At 35.7% G+C, this 24,946-nt stretch overlaps 1 long non-coding RNA gene across 5 annotated transcripts in view; it reads left to right on the top strand.

Annotated features, from left to right (window-relative positions):
• Positions 1 to 24,946, top strand: part of LOC131839177 (uncharacterized) — a 93,387-nt gene that overhangs the window by 30,506 nt on the left and 37,935 nt on the right. For 3 of the 5 annotated variants that reach the window (XR_009356843.1, XR_009356841.1, XR_009356842.1), the window contains exons 2-3: positions 10,410 to 10,643; positions 11,559 to 11,743. This is a non-coding gene — a long non-coding RNA (uncharacterized LOC131839177). The remainder of the gene's footprint in view (positions 1 to 10,409; positions 10,644 to 11,558; positions 11,744 to 24,946) is intronic. The other 2 variants (XR_009356844.1, XR_009356845.1) reach the window with 1 other exon arrangement.

The raw sequence follows: 24,946 nt of genomic DNA, 5'->3' as shown, positions 1-24,946 counted from the left end.
GTGGTCCCAAGAATGTGGCAAGAACTTCTGTTGTTTTTCTGTCTGTGTGTTCTGATGAAAATAGATGACTACAGAGGAAATGCTCTAAAAAGTTAGTGCACATTTCACTTCGGTTCTGAAGTTGGGTGCAGGTGCAAGAACTGTGTGACAGCAGGGTAAATAAAACCTCAGCTTTCTAGCCATAGGACCATAAAAGGGAGTCACAGGAACCACAAACTACTGAGGAGCTAGTGGAGAGGAAGTAGCTCAAAAAAGCAACACTATAAGGTTCTTTGTTAATTCCTGGGCTCACTCTGGAGCCTCACATACATGGATCTAATACTAAACAGTATATTAAATGTTTTGATGACTGAATTAAGAGACAAAACCCTACCAGGTCCCAGACTGGTCACTAGATGTGTGACAAATCTGCATGGCTCAGGAAAGGTTTTGAAATAAAACTGGTATTAAAACCACAACTCATAGAAAGCTCACTGGAACTAATGGCTTGAACTCCAACAGATCAATTGGCTGCTAAACAAAAATATCAACAATGTCCATAATATTCAAATAAGACATAAAGTTTCACAATCTCATATTCAAAATGCCTAAGTTAAATCCAAAAGTACTCAACATATTAAGACCCAGAAAAATCTCAACCCACATGGGAAAAGATGATCAATAGAAGCCAATCCTGCAATGACACAAATTTTGAAACTGTCTTACGAAGGCAGGAAGCTAGTAAAAAAATGTTTAACAAGTAATGAATGAACAGAAATATCATCTCAGCAATGAAATAGAAAATATAAAGAAGACCAAAATAAAATCCTTAGAACTAAAAAATGCAATAATTAAAATTTACAATTCACTGGATATTCTCAATAGCTGAATGGGTATGACTGAGGCAAGATTTGGTGAACTTAAGGACAGACTAATAGAATCATCTCATCTGGGCAGCAGAGAGAAAAAAGTTTGGAAACCTGAACAGGGCCTCAGAGATCTTAGAGACAATACCAAAAGGTTAACATTCATTTCATCAAAACCCTAGAAGAAAAAAAAGTGTATGGTACAGAACATAATATTTGAAAAGCTAATAGCTAAAACATTCCTGTTTGGTAAAAGATATAAACTTACAAATTCCAAAAACTTGGTGAATCCTAAACAGGAGAAAAGCCATTAGTATCTTCATATCCATGCTCATGCACTTCACACTCATACTACTGAAGACTAAAGAAGAGAATCTTGAAAGAAGTCAGAGAAAAATGACACATTAATCATAGTAGAACAATAGTTAAAATGACTGAGGATTTCTCATCAAAAATGATAAAGACCAGAAGGAAACAGAACAACATTCTTAAAGTGATGGAAGAAAATACCTATCAACCCAGAATTTTATATCCAATGAAAATATCAGGAATGAAGATGAAACAGACATGCTCAGCTAGAGAAAAATTAAGAAAATTCATTGCCTCTAGACCTGCTATAAAAGAATTGTCAAAGCAAGTTATTCAGACAGAAGGGAAATGATAACTGAAGCAAAGTTAGGATATCATTAATAAAAAGGGCATTAGAAATAGTAAATATATTGGTAAATATACTACTTGCCTCTTGAGTTCTTTAAAATATGATTGATAGTTTAAAATATATTATTACACTATAGGTTTTCAATAATGAGGTATATATGAAATTATATCACAAATGGGTAAGATAAAGTCATCTGTACCATGTGGTAGGATATATACATTCTCCTTGATTGATTTTAAATAACTGAAAAAAGTTAAGTATGCATATTGTAATGCCTCCATTAGGTCATCTATTAAAAAAGAAAATGTAAATGAGAATATATATTTAAACTTAAAATGCTATCCTAAAACAATGTTCAGATAACCCAGGCAAGAAAGGGGAAACAGAGGAATGGAAAACAGGGGAAAGAAACAGGAAAAAATAATGGTATATACCTCCAACCAAATAAATCAATAATTATACTAAATGTTAATGGCCTAAATGTGTAGACTAAAAAACAGAGATTGACATAATGGATTTAAACTGTCTGATTCAACTATATATTGTCCATAAGAAACTCACATCAAAATAATGCTATAGATACATTAAAAGTTTTTAAAAGAATAGAAATAAAAATAAAATAAAAGGGCAGAAACAAAAAATATACTATGCAAACACTAGACAAAAAAGCTAGTAATGCTATTTAATATCAGACAAATTAAATCTCAGAATACAATAAATTAACAAGGTAAAAGAGAGACATTACATAATGATAAAAAGAGTGGAATGACTAATTAGGATATAACAAACAAAACTGTGCATATATAACAAATGAGATTAAAAATACATGGATAAAAATAACAGAATTGAAAGGAAAAATAGATAAATCCACATTACAGATGAAAAGTTCTAAACTCATTTCTCAGAAATTGATAGAATTAGTAGACTATAAATAAAAAAAATATATGTAAGAAGTGAAAAGTATCATCAACAAACTAGATCAGTCAGCATTTATAGAAACACTCTACTCAATGATTTCAGAACACATCACTTTCAATTAGACATGGGAGATCATCAAGATAGACCACATCCAGGACAATAACAATAAAACTTTAAAAAGTGTTAAAGAATTAAAATCCTATAAAGTACTTTTCTGATCGTAATGGAATTGAAGAAGAAATCAATAAAGATACTGAGAAAATCCACAAGCACTTGGAAATTAAACAATATACTTCTAAGTATATACTTCTAAGTAATTCATGATTCAAAGAGAAATTCTCCATTGAAAAGAGAAAATAATTTGATCTTAATGAAAAAATCAAGATATCAAAAAATTGGGGATTCTCCTAAGCAATGTTTTGTTTTTCTCTTTCTTTTCTTTTCTTTCTTTTTTTTTTTTTTTTTTTTTTAAGATTGAGCATGAGCAGGGGACAGAGGCAGAGGTCAAGGGAGAAGCAGACTTACCATTGACCAGGGAGCCCAATGCTGGGCTCTGTCCCAGGCCCTGGGACCATGACCTAAGCTGAAGGCAGATGTTTAACCAACTGAGCCACCCAGGCACCCACTCCTAAGTAGTGGTTAGAGGGAAATTTATAGCATCAAATTCTCATATTAGAAAGCAGAAAAGCTTTAAATCAATAATCTAGCTTTTAATTTAATAAACAAAAACAAAATTTAAAGTAAAGCCAATCAATGCAAGTAGAATAAAGGATATAAGAGCAAATATCAATGACTTTGATAGCAGAAAACAATAGCAACAACCAAATCAAAAACAAGTTCTTTGAAAAGATCAATAAAATTTATATAACTCAACAAAGACTGACTTTTAAAAAAAGAGAAGTCATTAATTATCAGGAATGAGAAAAATCAGGAATATTTCAGGAATATCAGGAATGATAAAACAGATAAAACTCCAAACATGGAAAATCAAGGGAATAATGAACACTTTTATAAATAATCACAACTTAAGTAGCCCTATGACTATTTAAGAAATTAAAGTCATAATTAAACACCTTATAAGAAAATAATCTCTAACCCACATGGTTTCATCAGTCAATTATACCAAACATTTAAAGAAAGAATAGTACCACCAATTCTAAACTCTTCTAGAAAATACTAAGGAAGTAAAACTTCCCAACCCATTTTATGAGACCAGCATTACCCTGATACCAAAACTAGAAAAGACAATACAAAAACACAAAACAAAACAAAAGAAAGACTATAGACCAATATTCTTTATGATCATAGATGTAGAAATCCTCAAAAAAAATTAGTAAATCAATTGTAGCACTATATAAAACATATAATAGAACACAGCCAAGTGGAATTTATCTCAGAAATATAAGACTAGTACAATACTCAAAAATCAACTCATGTAGTTCATTATATTGATAATATAAAAAGAAAAATCATATGATTTTATCAATTTATGCAGAAAAAACATTTGAAAAAAATCCAACATCCATTCATCATAAGGATCCATAGCAAACTAAATGAAGCAAATAGAACCAACCTCAACCAAAAATCCTATGAGTAACATCATACTTACATGGTGAAAAAACTGAGTTTTCTCCCTAAGTTTGGAAATAAGGAAAGAAGGGAGGGAGGAAAGGGAAGAAGGAGGAAGAGAGAAAAGAAGGGCATACAATTGAGAAAGAAATGTATAAGACTGGCTCTCTTTACAAATGACATAATTGCTTCTATAGAAAAATCCCAAGAAATCTACCCAAAAATATTTATTTTGTTTAGCAAGATCACAGGATATAAGGTTAGTACAAAATATATACAGATATTTCAATACACTAGCAATAATCAGTGAGAATCAAAATTTCAAAAGTAATACCATTTAAAATAACTCCAAAACAAGAAATAGATACAAATTTAACAAACCATGTACTGGATCTGTATCCTAAAAACTATAAAACACTAATTAAAGAATTCAAAGAAACCTGAATTAGTAACAAGATACTCAACATTTTTGGATTGGAAAACTCAACATAGTAAATATATCAATTCTGCCCAAATCAATGTACAGATTCAAAGCAAACAGTCCAATCAAAATCCAGTAGAATGTTTACTGGAGATCAACAAACTGATTCTAAGAGATATATATATATATATATATATATATATATATATATATATATATATTCCAAAGAAACTAGAGTAACCAAAACAATTTTGAAAAAGAAGAATAAAATATGAGAAATCACACTATTCAATTTTATATTTAAAACTTTTTATTTTTATTAACATACAATGTATTATTAGCCCCAGGGGTACAGGTCTGTGAATCGCCAGGTTTACACACCTCACAGCACTCACCATAGCATATACCTTCCCCAATGTCCATAACCCAACCACCCTCTCCCTACCCCACTGCAGTAATCAAGACAGTATGATATTGGCAAAGGGAAAGACACATAGATCAAGAGAACAGAACAGAGAGTAAAATAGAACCAAACAAATATGACCAACTGATTTTTTACAAAAATGGAAAACCAATTCAATGGAGAAGGGATAGGTTTTCTAAAAAGTGGTTATTGGAACAATTGAAGATCCATCCAGAAAAAAAGAGAGAAAGAAAAGAACTTTGACCTAAATCACACACTTAAAACAAAAATGAACACAAAATGAATCATAGATATAAATACAAGATGCAGAACTATATCTCTCAGAATAAAACACAGAAGAAATTTCTCATGACCTGAGATTAAGCAAAGTGATCTTAAGTATAACACATAGGTTAAAATCCATAAAACAATAGTAAAATAACCCAATTAAGAAATAGAAAAAGAACTTGAAAAGACAGTTCACCAAAGAGGACATATATAAGTTACATAAACATAAACACCAGCAATATGATCAATCATTGGAGAAATAGAAATTAAAGCCACAATGAATCCAGTACATAACTATAAGAAGAGCTAAAATTAAATACCATGAGCAGATAAAGATGCAGAACCATGGGCAGTCATAAAATGCTGATGGCCATGCATGATTCAGTCACTCTGGAAAATGATCTGGTGCTTTCTTATGTTAAATATACACTTACTATATGACTATCTATCCTACTCCTTAATATTTACCCTAGGGAAATGAAAACCATGTTCACAAAAATACTTGTACACAATGTTTACTACTGCTCTATAAATGATCACCAAAAATTGGAAATGATCCAGATATCCTTTAGCAGGTGAGTCAATAAACAAACTGTGCTTCCTAGTTATCATAAATACTACTCAGCATAAAAAGGAACAAAGTATTGCCACATGCACAACTTGGATGAATTTCAAAAGTATTTTGCTGAATGAAGGAAGCCAGTCTTAAAGTTTACAACTATAAAATTACATTTATAAGACACTCTCAAAGAGATAAAATGATATTAACAGAGACTCAGTGATTTCCAGGACGTATGGTAAGGGTGAGGCCATAACTAAAAAGGGATAGCACAATGAAATTTTGGGGGGTGATGGCACTGTTCTGAATTCTGACTGTAGTGGTGTTACCATCTATCCATATGTGTTAAAAATCTTTGGTACTGTATGCACACACACACAAAGTGAATTGTACATTAATTTAAAACATTTTTTTAAAAACGTGAAATGGATTAGGCACATGACTGCATGTATAAGCGGAGTGTTAGGTAAGGATTGAGATAATTCAGCCACACCCAGGAATCCTTTTAGAAAGAAGAAAGGCAAAAAATATATATATATGTGTGTGTTCAATATACAAACCAGCAGTGATCACTATAAGCATACAATAAAGGAAAAATACATAAAGACAGTAGCTTAGATCTTTTAAAAATTGTGGTAGTGGATAAATTCTACATGGAATTGCCATGTATGAAAATTAATACAAAAATAAACCTGATTTTTTTTTTTTAGTTATTTGGAGCAAAAATAAGGAAGCAATAAGCCCTCTGTTAAGGGCAGATGGTATAAGGTTAACAGATGTCAGTGAGAACATGGGACTGTCTAATTGTTATTATGTCTCCATTTTATCTGTCAAGGAAGTGACCTTATATATTCCAAAACACAATGTACAATATAATTCCACTTGAAACAGATAGATACAAAGACACACACACACACACACACACACACACACACACACACCTGTATGTGTATAGAAATAACATGGGAAGCATATACACTGATATGTTATCAATTGTCCTTTCTAGGTGTAAGATTTTCATTTTCCTTTTTGCTCTGCACATGTATTTGCTGAATATTCTTCAATGCACACTTAATACTTTCAAAATAAAGCAGAACAAATAAGTGGCTTTAAAATGAAAAATAGCATAAAAGAAACTTTAAGAAAACAGAATCTCCAGAGGAGAAGATTTTTAAAGAATATAGAGATTCTATGAGAGTTACAATTAAGTACTTCCCAAAGCACAGCAAGAAATATTGGAGTATAGAACATATGCAAAAGTAATCCCAATCTTCAAAAATCAAAGTTTCTGAAAAGTATGGCAAGACCTTACACCTAATTATTGAAGGAGTGGATTTGGAGAACTTAGAAAAGATATACTACTAGGATCCTAGCTTAGGCTCACTAAAAATAAGTCATGACACACAAACTTCATTTCCTTTTCCAGAAAGTTACTCAAGATGTCCTCAGACTTGACCTGTTCAACACATTTTTCTCTCTTGCTGATGATAGTGTCTTGATTTTATTTGGGGAAATTACTTTGGCTATTTTATAGACTTCTAAAACTTACCATGTCCAACGATTAATTCATCTTTTTCCCTAAACCTGGCCCTTTTAGTATCTTTCTCATCTCAGGACATAGCAACTTCAACCTTCTGTTACTCCAGCCAACCATCATAGAATCATCCCTAATGCATCACTGTTTCTCACACTGCACCTTCAAATCCATCTGCAAATACTTTAGGTTCTACCTTGAATATACATCAATGATCCAACCACTTTCTCACCATTGCTGCTACCACTACCCTGTGGCCCAGTGCCCCCCACCATATACCATCTTTTCCCATCTGGCTTGTTACAACAGCCTCTAAGTGAAATCCCTATTTCCATTCTTGACTACTTACACCCTACTACCCTTTTAAAACACAAATTAGATCATGTCACTCCTGTTAGAAAACTCTTAGATGACTCTTCATTTTACTCAAAGTAAATGCTAAGATCTTTACCATGACCTTCAGGGGCCCTAGTGAAATGCTTGGGTTTCTTTTTTCCCTCCTGCTCTCTCTCTTGCTCTCTGGCTCTAGCCAGGGTACCTCCTTGCTGGGCCTTAAACAAGCCCTACACACTCCTGCCTCAGGGCCCTTGCATGTGCTCTCTTTTCTCCCTAGGAGTATCTGCTTCTAGATCCTCACATAGCCAGGATGACCATAGCCCATGTTTTACCTGAGAGAGTCCTCATTTTTGTCTGCTATCCCAGAATGACAGGCACAATTTTGAAAGTGTCCCCATTTGGATGATAAGTTATATGATCACCCTATTCATGTCTCACTGCTTCAACTCTTTCAGGTCTGCTCTATTTCAACTTCTTGAGAACTCTGTAATTTCCGAATTAAAATTATGGCCCCACCTCAGCACACTATACATCTCCTTGTTTCATGGGGCCTTTCTTAAGATTTTATTTATTTATTTATTAGAGAGAGAGACCATGAGTGTGGGGGGTAGGCAGAGGGAAAGGGAGAAGCAGACTCCCTGCTGAGCGGGGAGCCATCCTAGGACCCTGGGATTATGACCTGAGCCAAAGACAGACATTCAACTAAGTAAGTCAAGCCACTGAGGCACCCATGGGTTTTTTGTTGTTGTTCTTCTTCTTTTTATTTATGGTTCTTTTCTCCTCCACTTTACCATATTTCTTTCTTATTTATTGTGTTTGCTATCTGCATTCTGTATTAGCTATTAAGCTCCATGAAGGCAGGCATATTGCCTATTTTATTTTCAATATTGTATCCCCAGCCTCTAAAACAGTGCCTAGTATAAAACAGTTCTCAATGAATGCTTATTAATAAATGAACACACAAGTGAGTAGCTAGATACTTGTTTTCCCACTAGATATCAAAGTAAAATAAAATACAAATTTAACTTTGGGGACCTTGAAAAATATTCTATTTTTCAATATTTTTGAAGCCACATTATCCAACATGCCTTATTATCTAAATAAAATTCATTATCCTAGTCTTAAAAGATGTTTGAGTTTTCATTTAAATATTTTCCTGATTTAAATAAATGTAGATTATTATATTGAATAAGTATATACCAGGATTCCTTTATTCCTTTAGTTGAAAGTGATAGAAATTTAACCTGAACTTCTGAAAGAAGAAAAAAAAAAAGTGGGGAAGGCCTTGATTAGAAAGATACTGTGGAATCTCAGAGAAATGAGAGACAAAAACTTAGCACACAGCTTCTGGGATTTTTAGAGCCTACACACAAGAACTAAGACTCAAACAAAATTCTCTCCTCTCTTCTCTGTTCTTCCTGTATTTTGGACTTCCTTTCTCCTATTGCAGACTGACTGTGGAAATTCTCCCAGCTGTAGTTAAGGGGAAAAAAAAAAATCCCAGGGAAGGACTGACTTCTATTGGCCTCAGCTTGAATCACACCCATTTTGGAAAGAACAAGAAATGCTACGTTGCCCCTCTCCCCCATTCCCTCCACTAGCAATCACTGTCATCAAAAATGCAGGTCCCTGTCCACAAAATGACAACTATTCTCATGTGAACAGAAAAGAGGGAAAGAGAAGCACTTCCTCAGAAGAAACCAATTTCCTTTCCCCAAAAGAAATGAGAGGTGAGAAAAGTAAATAAAATGTATTAAAAATATATATAAAATATATAAAAAATATAAAAAATACATTTTCATACCTTTTTACATTTTTAAAATGCTGCATAATGGGATGCTTGGGTTGCTCAGTTGGCTAAGCATCTGCCTTCAGCTCAGGTTGTGATCTCAGAGTCCTGGGATCAAGTCCTGCATCAGGCTCCTTGTTCAGCAGGGAACCTGCTTCTCTCTCTGTCTGCCGCTCCCCCTGCTTATGCTGCTCTCTCTCTGACAAATAAATAAATAAAATCTTTTTAAAAAATAAATAAAACGCTGCATAATGCTATAACTTATTCTTGAGATTAATAAACATAATGTGATGTTCACTTCTAAATGTGTAAGAATTTTCTCCATACACTGAACCTCTGATTCAGCACTTGGATAAGCTCTTTGCAATTTTACCATCCAGTAGCCAATTTACTTTGCTTTAATAAGACACATTACCAAAATACTGTACATTCCATAGTCATTGATGGTCTCTCTTTTTTACTATGTTAAATAGTGATATATACTTTCAATTTATCTATGGTGCATGTTAGAATATGACAGCTGTATTTGTTTTTCATGATGTAAAGTGAATGATAATATCTCACAAGCTGATTTATTTCCTTCTCTATCCACAATGATCTCACCATGCTATTTCAGCTTAAAAATATGAATATTGAGGCACCAGCTGCTTTAACATTAGAGAACAGTTCTTTTCCATGAACGAACAATTTTACTTAAAAGAGGAAAGAGAAAATAAAGGAGCATTTCTCAGGGCCACCTAAACCAAACAAACATCAACTCAAAAAAACAAACAAACAAACAAACCTGAGTTTTGACAACACTGAAAGATTTCTTCTGTTAAGGTACAAGATACAAAAATTCCCAGGAAAATAACAAAATCAGATAAACCATGAATTTTCATAATTAGAGTTGTCATTATTATTACACCGTTGACACAAAAATGCCTCACGCACATTCCCAATTAAATTTGCCATATAACTGGTGGAAAGCAAATGTGATAAATTAAAACTAAAATGTTGCAGATGATGTGTAACAACTTTTTTTTCATTTTGTTTTGTTTTATGGGCTTTTCACTTTAAAGGACTCTAACAGCTTTTATCTCCTTTTAGAAAAGCATGCATGGAGAGGCTGCGGCAGTGACTTATACTGTGACATAATATGTTTTTGACACAAAAAGTACTTGTCACAAATGCAGGATACAAAAGCAACTCTTCTAAGTGTTTTAAAGGGAGCAAGGAAAACCCAGCTTTTATCAGTCAATAATACATCCGACATAAATAATGATTGAAAACTGACAGCTACGAGATGTGATTGAGGTGCTTCAAATCCCTGAAAATGAAAAGGTAAGAAACATCAATTTTGGATTTCACTGTAATTGTGCTCTAATGTAATTGAACTATTCATTGCAACAAGTGTTTTAATAATTGTATTAGTAATTAGTGAGTCATATCATGAATATCATCTTTAACTGAATACTTGTTTTCATAGTATAGCTACAGTTGTGCCTCAAAATTGAATTCAATTTGGCCATATAGAAAATAGATTTAATCTTTCATCTTTCACCTGTCTTTTATGAATAATTTTATTTTTAAAAATACAAAGAAAGAAAAGAAAATTCAGGAAGTAATGAGGTAGAGTTTTAACTGGTCATGGTCCTCAAGAACAATGTAGATTAATGGGGAAGATGAGACTTCCCTAAGACCCTGCAAAATTGCAGTATGCTTTCATAAAACTGAAGAGAAATGTCAGTTCTAAATGGCTTCAGGGAAATCATGCCATCACAAAATATTTTCCTCAAAAGACTCATATGCTGCTTAGGGACTTCAAACCTTCCCATTTGTACATATTGACTGCTTTATTCTGGTGTAAACTCTGGGCTTTCACACTCCGGGCTCATTTTTACAGGACAGGATAGAGGCAAGGATCAGTAGAGTTGGCTTCCTCTTTTCACATGACCACTCTGCCCACTCAGCTCCCCAAAATGTCAAGACTTTCTCTACCATTATCATAAGTCTCTCATTTTATCCTAAGATTTTATCTTCGTTTTAGAAAGAGACTAAATATATCCAAGTCTTTCCGGTTCATGCTATATGATGGTACCATGAGGCATGAGCTCAAATACCCAGGCTTTGTTGTATACTCATATGAACACCTTTGCTTACAAAAGCATATCGCCCTCCCTGACAAAGACCAGCTAGAGGCTCTCACCAAGTCCATTTATCCTTCTTTCTGAGTTCACAATTTTATTTTCTCTCCAGCCTTTCTTGGAGTCAGGAGCAGCCATGTGACTGAGTTCTAGCCAAAAGAATGTGGAGAAGTAATGAATGCGACTTCCAGATTTGGTCCCTAACAAGCTGTCGTGCCCAATCCTCCACTCTTCTATGTCTGCTGGCTGAACAAATGGTCTCCAAGATCACAGAGGAAGACAGAGACAGCATGCTAGGTTAGGATCTAGTTGACCCCATAAATGAACAAGTGAAACGCTGCCCAAATGCCATGTGCATGAGAAATAAATATTATTATGTTAAATAATTGACATTTGGGGGCTTATCTAATTTAGGAGCTAAAATAATCTCAACTAATGCACACCCTTACTCCTTAAACTTGGTTGGGTGGTAACTGGGTAACCGGGTTAGAGAGAAATAATTTGGATTGCTATTTAGAAAACATTCACCACTTCCTCCCGCTGTGGGAAGGATATACTTGTTGCAGTACTGATGTTGCCCTCTGGCCAATGGCATGTCAGCAGATGTGGTGTGAGTAGAAGCCTTAAATATGCTTGTGTCGTGTGGGACTTGGGTACAGCACCCTGCTGGACTGCAGTCTGAGAAGACCATGACCTGGATTGCTGCCCCTTCAGCCCAAGTCCCGCAGCCTGAACCCACCCACAGCCTGAGGCAAAGGACATTTGACCCACAGTTGGAGATGGAGTCATCCAGCTGAGCCCTTGGTAGATTAGACAAACCATAGCTGGTTACCCTAAAGCTCTCTCGGCAAGAAAAGCATATGCTTATAAGCCACTGAGTAAGCACTAGCTGATGATACACAGGCCGACTTAATGTACGGTGGTTAAGGGTGTGGACTATTTGGCCAAATTCTTTATGTCAAAGGTTGCCTGGATGACTCAGTCTGTTAGGCATCCAACTCCTGATTTTGCCTCAGGTCATGATCTCAGGTTCATGAGATTGAGCCCTGCATCGGGATCCATGCTGGGTATGGAGCCTGCTTAAGATTCTGTCTCCCTCTCCTTGTCCCTCTACTCCACTCCACACTTGTGCTCTCTCTCTCTCTGTGTCAAAAAAAGTTTTCAAATTCTTTATGTCAAATCTATATAATTCATTAGCTCCATTTCCTTGTGAAAGTTATTTAAACCATGCCTTGGTTTTCTCATTCATGAAATGGGATAATAGTACCCATCTCATAATATACTTAGTAATAAAAATAACTGTACCTATCTCATACAGTTAATGCTTAGAAAGTGCTACAGTGCCTGGAACATAGTAGTCATTGCCATAGTGTACATGAGATAAACAGAATAAACCTCATTAACCCATAAATGTATCAGCAAAATAACCCTATTCAAGAACATGACAATTTCTATATTGGTTGCTGCTGCCAAAGGATGCTTGAATTCTCCAGAGAGCTTCTTCTCTGTAATCAGGAGTCTGTGTTACATAATGTTAAGAGCTCCATCTGTTGAGACTTCCTTCTGATGAGTCAAACAGCCTGGATTTAAATTCTCGTTCCACAATCTAAGATCTTGTTCCCAGTCCAATTCCTTCATCAGTAACTGGAGACCATCACAGTAGTTAGCTCTGTAGAGTTAGCAGTGTTACAGTAGGTGTTCTATGTAACACTGTAACACTGTAACACAATAAACAATGCATTATAATTGCCTAACAAATGTTAGTTACTTTCAATTTAGGCAAACAATTTTAGGAACTGCAAGGTCACTTTCAGCTTGTTAGGAAGTAGATTGTAACTTCAAAGTACTGTTTGCCAAAATTCACCAAAAGGTAACTCTAATCTATTTGAGGCCAAGTCGATTTTTTTTTTTAAAGAATACCTAAAACCAATAAAAATAACATTTCTCTCCTCTACTAACACAAATATCTTTAGCTTTTATCTTCATTTTGTTCAGATATAATAATATAATATGAATCATGAAAATCATAAAAATGATTCTTATTATTATGTCTCTGTTATTTTCTCTTTATTTTTATGTAAATAATGTTGTTTCTACCTTCTATTTACTAACAATAGTTCTGGTATTAATCAAAAAGAGCCCTCAGATAACATTCAATTCAACAGCAATTTAATTTAAAAAGTAAGAGATGTGGATTATGTGCAATGCTAAGCCACAATGTGTGTATCTTTTACATGAAAATAACCTTAATTTCCCTGCTTGACTGAGAAAAGAAATAAAAAGAATGATTTCTATAAATCAGGAAAAGTTCACAACTTGCTGGAGGTGTAACAGCTGTTGATTTAAGGTTTGCATCTTTGATAACACTATGCTGCTGAGAAGATAACATCTTCTTGACAAAGCTGTGAACATAAAAATTATATGGCTTTATTCAACATTTAAATATTTTCTCTGTATCACTTACAGAAAAAAAATTTTCTTTTATTCACTTATACTAAAATGTGTTTGAAGTATACTGTATCTCATCAGCAAGCTTTATAAAAAAATTCAGTGTTTTCTGGTTCCATAGGTATACAGTAGACTTGTCATACCACAAATAAAAACAACTTAAATTATCCTCACTTTAGAGAAATGGTCTACTATTATTATATACAAGTAGTTCCTGCCATTGGTAATACAAACACAGAATTGCACATACGCTCGGGATATTATTCATTTCTTGTATTATCAGCTAGAAGTAGGTGATTGAAAAATTAGGTGACAAAACAAAGCAAGTATTGCATTGACTGGGAAAAATATCTGCAAAGTGGAATCTTGAAAATGCATAAAAGAGAATAACTTTGCCAAGCACTGAGAAACAATAGCAGTGTTTTTATTTATCTAAAGGCTGCTGCATTATTGTACATGTCCTTGCATTGTTGACTCACAAACGATGCAATTTTGTGCTGAGGTTTTGTGTTTCTTATATTTCAGTAAAATGCATGGAGATCATCAAGTAAGAACCCAGAATGACACTAGGACAGACCTTGTCTCCTCACTCCTTAACAAAACTCAGTGTGCTTTCTTTTTGCATGAATGTATGAAGTGGACTTACCTTAGAAAGTCAGATTTGCTTATTATTAAATATATTGTTCTTTAAACGTTCTTTTACCTAATAGTGTCTTTCACTGTCATTTTAATGTATAGGTATTCCAGCACTCCAGCCATCAGAGTCACTTTATTTGTTGAATATTCAGATAAAATGATTCGATTGTCCCTGCCACATACCTGGGGAAATCCAATCCACATACCTGGCCCCAAGAACTGGAGCAGTTGCCTCCAGTTCTTCTGGATTATCTGTCACTCTTCAGTTTTACCCTAAATTCTTACTCTTGCCTATTTCTTGATCCCAACCCATGGTTTCTCCTCCTGGAGCTACCATTTTCTCCCTGTACTCTTTCATTCCCATTTGGACACTATTCCCAGTTCATTGTCCAAAGTACCATTACCCAAGATTGTGTATCCAACAGGGTGTTATTGGAGGTTTCAGGGAAACAGAAAGCAGCTTTCATTGAATGTTGAATATCACTGCCCATTCATTAACTTGTTCATTCAACTAATATTCATTAAGTACCTACTACATACAGGCAGTGTTCAAGATAATGGAGATGCAGCAGTAAATAAAATAATTTTTAAAATCTGCTTTTATAGAGTTTGCATTCTAGTTCTCAGAAAGAGTTAATAATAAACAATAAAATGTATCTTACAGAGTGGTGTGATCAAGAAGAATAAAGCAGGGAAGGCAGAGGGACTGTTAAGGGTGCAACTTTATGTAGAGTGGTCAGGGAAAGATTTACTCTGTGTTATTCAGGTCAAGATGTGAAGGAAATAAGGGAGGAAGCCACAGAGAGAAGTTTTGAAAGAGAGCTTAGGTAAAGGTAAAGGCCAATGCAATGGCCTTTGGTAGAAGTTTCCTTGGTATGTTAAAATAACAGCAAAGATGATACCGGGGTTAAATTCTGAAACTTTTTACTATCTAGACTCTTCTCATTCCAGAGTCCCATATTAACTATATTTCTTTATTTTCTAAATTCTTAAAGCTCTGGTGTCTTAGGCCTCACATCTGGGGAGAGATTACCCCTCCAGGGCCAGTCAGTTCCTAGCGATAGCAAATTACTATCCAGGAGGATCATCTCTCACATGCAAATTAGCCAGATCAGAACGCAAACTCAGAACTGTCTCTGCTGTCTGGCTTTTACACACCAAGAGTCAATATTCCTCTGCCCTAATTATCCTAGGACCAGGTACTAGACAACTAGAAACTGCCCCAAAGCCTAGAGTCCACCAAGTTATTCACACTAACCTTTGACACTAACCTGCTTAGCTGCTTATCCTGCCTCACTCATTCCTTCCTTGGAAACCCACAATAAAGACTTTTGTCCATGCTTCTCCCTCCCCTGCTTCTTCCTTCTTATTGGCTCTGGTGTTTGCCCATATGGCTTTGCTCAGCATGGCATCTCATCACCTTTTGGGAACTGTAACAAACTATCCTTTCAAGAGATGGCAATCATCTCTTGATCTGTTGGCCTCACCATACCTGAGTAAAAACAAAATCCCAGGTACACGTTAAGAGAAGTCCGTACCAGGTAGCCAGTGACAGCTCACAGATTTTTATTCCTCAGTAAAAGAACAGCGGCTCTTTCTTTCCAGTAATGGCTCCTACTCAGGCCAGGTCTTGAGGTCTACCTTGGCATAACTAACAAACACATCAATTAACTTACCTACACAAAATAAAGATCTTCTATGGCACTAAAATTCAACTCCACTTCTGATTACATGACCATAAATGCCTGCCATCACTCCATAGCCTCATTCCAATTTCCATACCATTTAATTCTTTAATATAAGGGGTACACCCCAGGTCACATATAATCTACCACCTTAATTTTGAGCAGTGTGTTCACTAAGGAAGTGACCAAACCTAAACTAAACATATCTTTAAAAAAAAAAAAAAAAAAAAAAAAAAAAAAAAACTTTTATTTATTTGAGAGAGTGAGAAGGGGAGAGAATCTGAAGAGACTCCTCACTGAACAGAGAGCCCAACATAGGGTTAGAACTCACAACTGCAAGATCATGACCTAAGCCTAACCAAGAATCAGATCCTCAAGGGACTGAGCCCCCAGGTGCCTCTAAGCTAAACATATCCTACGCACAAGTTCTTGTGGCCCAGGAAGGCTTACAGTTTTTTCAGAAGTATCCATCTACAGACCTTAACAAGTTGGTATCCCTAGAGACTCTAGGTTCTGCCTTTTCTGGACTTTAAGAAAACCACCCATCTGGTTTGATAACACAAAAGCCTCTAAGGCAGGAATGGCATGATGGGCCACCCTTGATGGCCCAACCCTCTAGCTGGGAATGTGAGTTGGGTTTTCCAGACTGTTGTATACAAGAGAACTCTCCTCATACTTGATATTCTTCCAAAAGGGAGGTTTTCTTTTGGGGGGGGGGGCGTGGGGAGGAAGTAAGAGAGAGATAGAGAGAGAGGCGGGTCGCGGGGGGTGGAGTCAGAGAGAGAGGGAGAGAGACTCTTGAGCAAGTTCCAGGCCCAGTGCAGAGCACAACTCTGGGCTCGGTCTCAGGACCCTGAGATTATGACCTGAGCCGAAACCAAGAGTTGGACACTAAACCCATGGAGCCAACCAAGAGTCCCAGAGAGGCTTTCGTTGAGCAAGTAAATTTTGTAAATACTGAATAATATATTCCATCTCTATGACCTTGGAAGTTGACTATGTACATTAGTTATAACTGTCTGATTTGAGTGGGGGGGGAGTAGATAAATATTAAAGCCATTAAAAACCTTATCTCATAGATTGTGGGCATCTCAATAACATAGTGAAACAGGAAACATTTTGTTTTATTTTGCCTTGTGTTTTCATGTTTTTTTTTAAATTTTTTATTTTTTGTAAACATATATTTTTATCCCCAGGGGTACAGGTCTGTGAATCACCAGGCTTACACACTTCACAGCACTCACCAAAGCACATACCCTCCCCAATGTCCATAATCCCACCCCCTTCTCCCAAACCCCCTCCCCCCAGCAACCCTCAGTTTGTTTTGTGAGATTAAGAGTCACTTATGGTTTGTCTCCCTCCCAATCCCATCTTGTTTCCTTTATTCTTCTCCTACTCACTTAAGCCCCCATGTTGCATCACTACTTCCTCATATCAGGTTTTTATTCCTAATTGTTATGTTTGTCCTTGTTTGTCAAATAGACATATACATATATTTTTATAGGCTTTTAATTTTTTTTTCAAAAAACAGTTAAAACTTTTAATCTGCTAAAATGCTGCCTTGTATGTGAATTAATTCTTTGGGAACAACAGAGTTCTGACTTCTAAGTGTTGATAAATGTCCAAATTCCAAAAGTGACAATATCATTTCTGTTACTCATTTTCCTTTCACAATTTATGTTAATTCTTAGTCCTAAAATAACCCCAGTGTGTTATTTTTCAATTACATTTCTATAGAGAGATGAAAACAGAATCATGATTCATAGTAACAGTATGTTTGCCTTAAAAAGAATTTTGTGCTACTGGAGGGGAAAGACTACATATCTGTTTAACACATTACCATATTTTCTGGTTTATAAGCTTTGACAGTTTATAAAGCACAGCAAACTTTTATAAGCATATGTTGGGGATTGTTGGGGGGGGCGGATTTTATAGCAAAAAGAGTAGAAGGAAAATGTATCTCCCTGCCCGGACAAGGTCAGTGGGTCTTTCCGCTAGGGTGCTCTGAGAGCTTTTGCAACAGACACTCTAGGGAAAAGCTTAGGGCTCTGAGTGGGGAGCTCCGAAATTTGTTTGAATGTTGGTATACTATAGTGTCATAGGATTTCACCATCTAGTGGCAGTTACTGAAAATTATAGCCAGTTACCCTGAATGACACGCATTTGGGGTGTGTTGTTAAACAATTTACTTCTATACACAGTTTTTATGTAACAGTGTGAATTTCCATATTCTGAATTGGATATGATGTGATTGATAAATTGCAAAACATGTTTTGCAAAACAGAGATTATCTGTTATGCAGGATCATGTCTGGGTGCCAACGCATTCATAGAAGAAGAAAAAATTGAAGCAACTGTTATAACAGCTGCTTTCTTTATCATAATAGGGTAATAAGGATGATATGAATGTATGGAAGCACTGTGCTAATGGTAGGGTTAATGATAATGAGAACACAAAGACCATTATTAATGACTAAAACCTAGATGGGCTCTAAGGCAATATTTATTAAACCTTCTAGAGGAAATAGGATTTTATTATTGCAGTTTTCAGACCCTTTAGGACCTAAGGTGGTAGCAGGCCAGAGGATCTTCTTGCTAGCACAGCTACAAACTGAAAGAATATCATTTCTTATGTGTAGAAATACCCATTTTTTTCCAGATCCCACAAAATAAACACTGACTTATACTATCTGAGATGTCCATTCCGTTCTGTAATACCATTTTAGCCTCTCACCTCTCTGCTCTTTTAATGGTTCTCACTGTCTTTGGGGACCAATTGTTCCTCTAGTGCCCATTCTGGAGCTTTTCCATTTCCCTCTTTCTCAACTCAGATGGCTGTTAAATCTGATCTCTCTTTTTTTTTATTTATGAGTTTATTTTAGACAATGTATCATTGTAACTAGTTAAGCTAATTTTAATTAAAATTTTAAGCAGGCTTTCAAAAGGCATAAAGCAAATGATTTAGTGAAGTCCAGATATATTATATCTACTGAACTCCCTTCATCCACTTGGTAATTTGATCAAAGGGATGAAATTGAATATGTCCGCTATAATGGGTTCTGTATAAGCCTATGCTGTTTATCTCCCAGGCTTCTACTACTCTCTTCACACATATATAATATTTTTTTTCTTAATATCCACTCTGTTATTCTACTAAGAATTTAAGATAGTAATAGCGAGAAGGCTTCCTTTTATCTCTTTCTTTCCTTCAGAAGTATTTTTAACTTGCTTATTGTTCCTATTGTTTTTGAAATGCTTTGGTTGCCCTGATCCCAAGAAATATTTCCCAATGGAAACATAAACACAGTGGGTAATTTTCCTGGCAAGTAAGGGTGCTTTATTTAAACCAACTGTGCTTAATTGCTGTGTTCCATGTGTTCATTTTTAGCCTATTGAGTTCAAATAGCTTATTGATGTTACCATTAATCTTAGGCACCAAGCTCATCCTTTTAGCTAATTATTCCCTGATAAAATCATAAGAAAAATCTGTAGTTTCTGAATCATGTGCCAATTCAATCAGAGGTTATGTTTGTCATCTATTTTAGAGTACTTTTAAATAGCTTATACATATTCCACAACATACTCAATTATGCCAGCCTCAGCATATTTAAATGATAATTCTATTTGTCACTTGGGTACATTCTTTACAACAGTAAGTCAAACAATTACTAGTTGGTCCCTGGAAATTCACAAATCAGCAATGAGGTTTACAGTCTATTTATTTTACATGATAAGTTAAAGATCGTAACTTGAATTTCTACTAATTAGAAGTAGTTTCTATTTTATTAATACAATGCTTATTAACATAACTGTCAGTTCAAATACACTGCAGTTAAAAATCGGTCGGACCTATTTTAAAGGGTTTCCACAAAATAAAGAACTGTTTTCTACAATTTTGTATGTACAGGAGTTTAAAGAAAATCAAGATCTGAACAGCAAGGAATAACCCTAATCCCTTTAGAAACCCTTTGCCGTGAACAGGGCAAAGTGTGCATGCTAATATAACCAAAAGGTCTCATTCCCAAAGTGCAAGGAAATGTCACCTTTGCTTATTATGTCAAATCAAGTCTACCTTTGGACCCCAATTGCAATGGCCAGAAATGTAGGTCATTTTAAATGGCTCCCTTTCCTCCCTTAGGAGGATTGCAGAATCCCAAGCTCCCCTGAGTCTATAGAATCCCATGGAAATAAAGGAGAGGTTTTGGTCATGTTTGAGAAGCTGATCACACCCACCCACGTGCAAAGGTGGACCACTCTGCAGGTCGCATCCATGTCATCACCGCGCACTTATGCTGTGGTTCCCGTATGACAACCCTTAAGGCACAGACCTCCCTGACACCCATCCAGATGTTGTTTATGAGCTATGGCCCCTTCTAGGCTCTGCTTTCTGGTGAGACCTCGTGTCTGCCACCCCAAAAGGGCAGTCAGCCTTTGACCCCTTCTGCTCTGAGGAATTCTCCTGCCTTCTGAAAGGTTAAGCTTTCATTTCTCTGCCCCAAACAAAACAATACAAACCAGCAGATACAGAACACAATACAGAATATATTACAGAACAAACAACAATAACAACAATGACGACAACGACACAGCCTTTCTTTCTCTGGTCCTTTCTTTGTGGCACATCACGAAGTACTGGACGATCAGACAGCCAACCACAAAAAGAAACTATTCATGTTCCTGATCTCTCTAGGGAGACAATGACTTATCTTCCACCCACCCAGGAGAAATGGAATGCTTCCTATAAATAGAAGAAACAATAGAGTTGTGTTTTCAAATATCACCACACTAAGTGCTTAATCATGCACACTTCATACAAGGAAACCAACACAACACTTCCTTCAGACCAGGACGAAAATCTTTGGAATGAATTTCAATGCCTGAATTTGAAGTTAATGTGTCCTTCATCCCATCACCCATTTCTGCTTCCCAGCTTTCTTCTCTCTCTCCACTGGCTCTTCTCTAACTCCCAAGACAGTTGGAGACAAATTAACACTATGCAGAAAGCAGCTGGCATCAGGCTTTTAATAAACAATAGGTTATTATAAATAATAGTAATAAGTATTATTTAAGCAATTCACTTGGTTAGAGGGTATGATGCTTATGAGGCTAAAGTCACACATTCATTCCTACCTTAGCCAATTAACTTCATAGAGAGAAAACTCTTTCGGCAACAAGACTGCATCCATAACTGCAGCCAGCAGAGTAATTCAGCAAGATCGCTACAAAAGATTTCAGAGAACATTTCCTGACAGTTGGTCAATTGCATCATTTTAGTATATGACAGACAGCATACTATTATATTATTATTCGCTGGGAAGAGGTGTATTTCTCTGCAGAACTTCTTGCAGAATCGGACTTACCAATGCTTCAAGAAATAGGAGAGTTGACTTAAGCTCAGTGCAAATTATTCATTCCAAAGTAAACCTAAAATTACTTAGACTCAGTGTTAATAAATAAAATAGTTAGAAAAAAACATTAAAATTAAATGATGAAATGCTGAGTTTGCTAATAAGGATTTTAAAAAGAAGAGGGAGGAGAATGATTAAAATGTAACCATGATATGTAGTTGCATTAGTGGAGAGATATGACTAATAATCACACCATTGAGATTCTTTATAACCCATTTTAATTTTTTAAGGTGGCTTATAGGATATGTATGCTGCAAAATACTCATTAGTATGAAGCTGTATGCTAGCAGTTAATTTTCCTGTTACTGAAGTGTAGCTTATTGATTGCTATCTTTGTCTGAGCAGCTCATAATGGCAATTCCAGGGAACCATCAATGTGATGAAAACCTACAGAGAATGCCACTGTTCCCTTAGAACACAGATCTTATTACCACATCTAACCAGTAATCTCTGCACAACCCTCCATTGGGGAACCATGTGACCCTGATGCTTCAATACCAAGTTCCAAGCAAAAATAATATTTTGCATTCACCAAGTCCAATTAGTGATGTAGAGCACATTGGTATGGAATAAGAGATGATATTGAGATTTTGAAAGATATTGGGCAGCTGTCCTTCCTATGGTACTATGCCCGTTATCCTGGGCTCTAGATCCTATGGTGCTTTCTTGGGCAGATACGACCTACAGGCTTTTTAATGTCTTTCTCCCCGCATAAGTCCTGGTCCACCACAGGAACCCTTCTTATTTGCAACCACAGTTAAGAACAGTATATGATTTAATATATTGATGCAAGGATTTGGTGCAAGGAAGAAGAGGTTAGGACATGTTTTTAGTCTGCGCTCTTAAAACTGGACGTTTTGAGTTATTTTGTCCCAACAGGGAAAAAAATATTTTTAAAAAGATAAACACATGAAATGACAAAAGAAAAATGGGGAAGAGGGCAGAAAATAAAATAGAAATCAAGAATGAAGCTAGTATAAATAAAAAAAAATTAAAAAGAAAAGAATGAAGCTAGTATAAACAAGGCATTCTATGCCATTCTGTCAACTTGCCGGACACAGGTCAGATATCTAAGCTTTCATTTTTGCAACACAAACAAACATGGTGAGATCTGTGACTCAAGGTGAACAGTATTCAGGAAAAGCTGGAGTACCCCAGTATTGGATCAGAAATAAATATATCCCGTTAGTCTGCACAGAAGACCCTGTGTGATATCCCCAACACTACATTTGTAGAAAATACAGTGTTGAGTTTCAGAGTAGACCAGCGACATCATGTGAAAGCTTAATGTGGCAAAAAAAAAAAGAGAGAGAGAGAGAGAGAAAGAAATCTGTTCATACTGGGATGCACCAAAGAAATGGTCTGGCTTAATGTTTTAAAAGAAATGTTTTTAAACCTTTTCCTACAAGGGAGGAATCATCCTCTAGAGAGCATTGGAAATTTTGGTTTTTTTGGTTTTGTAACTGCTGTGTTTGTGGGGGCACTAAAGGCATTTGATGGGGAAGAGGCAGGGGTGCCAGAAAGAATCCCACCCAATGAAGATTTGTTTCACACCTTCTTATCTTTCACATGACGAGCTAGATATTATACTACTGAATATATGTTTGCACAGGGGGTGGCATTTCAAGTCCGGAAGAATGTTTTCTGTGTTATTTGATCATTTGCTGATTCCTAATTTTCTCCATTTTCAGAGTCTGTAATTTGCTAAGGCATTGTTATTCCTACCTTGGTTAAGGTTCTTTCCTTTTTTCCTTATCATTTACATATAGCCAGGTTATTATTACTTATCATTCCACTAGTTTTAATTAGGGTCCTCCTGCTCTCTGCCCTTTAATTTTCTTTCCTATGTGCAGAATGACTTCTGGCTCCTTTATCTTAAACGCAAGTATTCATCATAAGTAACTGCAAGCATCTGACTATTTCATTATGTTTTCCAGTGTAATCATGACTTAGCACTCATATTATCTATTATTTTATTATAAATTACACTCTTTTTTTCTTTATTTTATAGTGTTAAATTATTATTCTTCTTAAATTATGTTCTTTTAAAAGTTAAAATATTTTTTATGATATTTTATTTTCTCTGAATTTTATTTCATGATTTTAAAAAAGAGGATATACAAAGTATTTATTACCAAAGGGGGCTTTGAGTATAATAGAGATGAAAGTCACTTGTAAGGATGAGAAGTCCTTGCCAAAAAAAAATAGACTACCATCTCAATTCTTAATTGGATATACACTGATGTAACATATGAAGTTGCCTAGGTGGACAGGGGGAAGGAATTGGAGTAAAAATAAAGTAAAATAGTGTGAAACTGGGGACAACAGTTAGTGTGTTAGCCTGTACATTTCCATTTGAAGTGGCAAGGATTTAAGAAATCTTGAGTTTGGGGTGTGAGGAAACACCATGGAAGATAACTAATGGGATGTCTGACAAGTATGAGATCCCAGGCAATGGGAGGCTGTAGGGAGTACCACTGGGATCCAAGGTTGATGGGACTTGGAAGAAGTCTTGCAGGAGCCCATCTCCCATGTCAAGGATGATGCAGTGGGGACTCTGAAGAACAAACATATACATCTTATAGAAGCCGAGTTTGGGTTCCTGTTATACAGAAGTCATCAACTATAAAAGGACCATAGTAATATTATTGAGTGGTGCTACTTAATATCATCTCTCATTTTGCTTGCCAGATCTCAACACCCTAAAGGATACACAGTAGCCCCAAAACAGAGGGGAAAGCAAAGGATAGGCTCCTTCCATTCCCTAGCAAGCCTCCCTCCCTGGTCATGAGTGAGTTGGAAGACTGGTAGTGGTTTGAGCAAGATGTGAGATAGAACCTTTAAACTGAGCTTTGTAAACCAACAAAGGAATAGAAAACCATAGAACTTGTCTAATTGCAGGTAAGGGTTGAAAAAGCCCATTCAACTGAGTATGTTTGAATACAACTATTGGAGAAAATGTAAGATATTTTACATCTATATTGCACTGAGTTCATATGGCTGAATATAGTAATTAAAAAGACAGAGTTATTAAACTAATACACCTATAATCCAAGGCTAAAAATTTTTCATCCTTTGAGAAAAAAAGAAGTTGAACAACTTTTTATCTAGTCCAACTAAACAGTCTATGACCTGGATTAATACAGACAAGGATCAGAGCCCAACATTTAAAGTTGTCCTTGAACAGTATTGGGGAAAGATGCTCCTCTCTGCCAGCTTTATTTGCTTTGAGCATTTAAGTCAACTGTGAATAAGTTTCACCAGCCAGAGTATCCCAGTTTCCACAAAATTCAGAGTTGTTAAACTTGGGTTGCAAAACCAGGA

Source organism: Mustela lutreola, chromosome 8 (assembly GCF_030435805.1).
Source record: "Mustela lutreola isolate mMusLut2 chromosome 8, mMusLut2.pri, whole genome shotgun sequence".
NCBI classification, from domain to species: domain Eukaryota; kingdom Metazoa; phylum Chordata; class Mammalia; order Carnivora; family Mustelidae; genus Mustela; species Mustela lutreola.
This window is presented reverse-complemented; position numbering and strand designations above follow the sequence as displayed.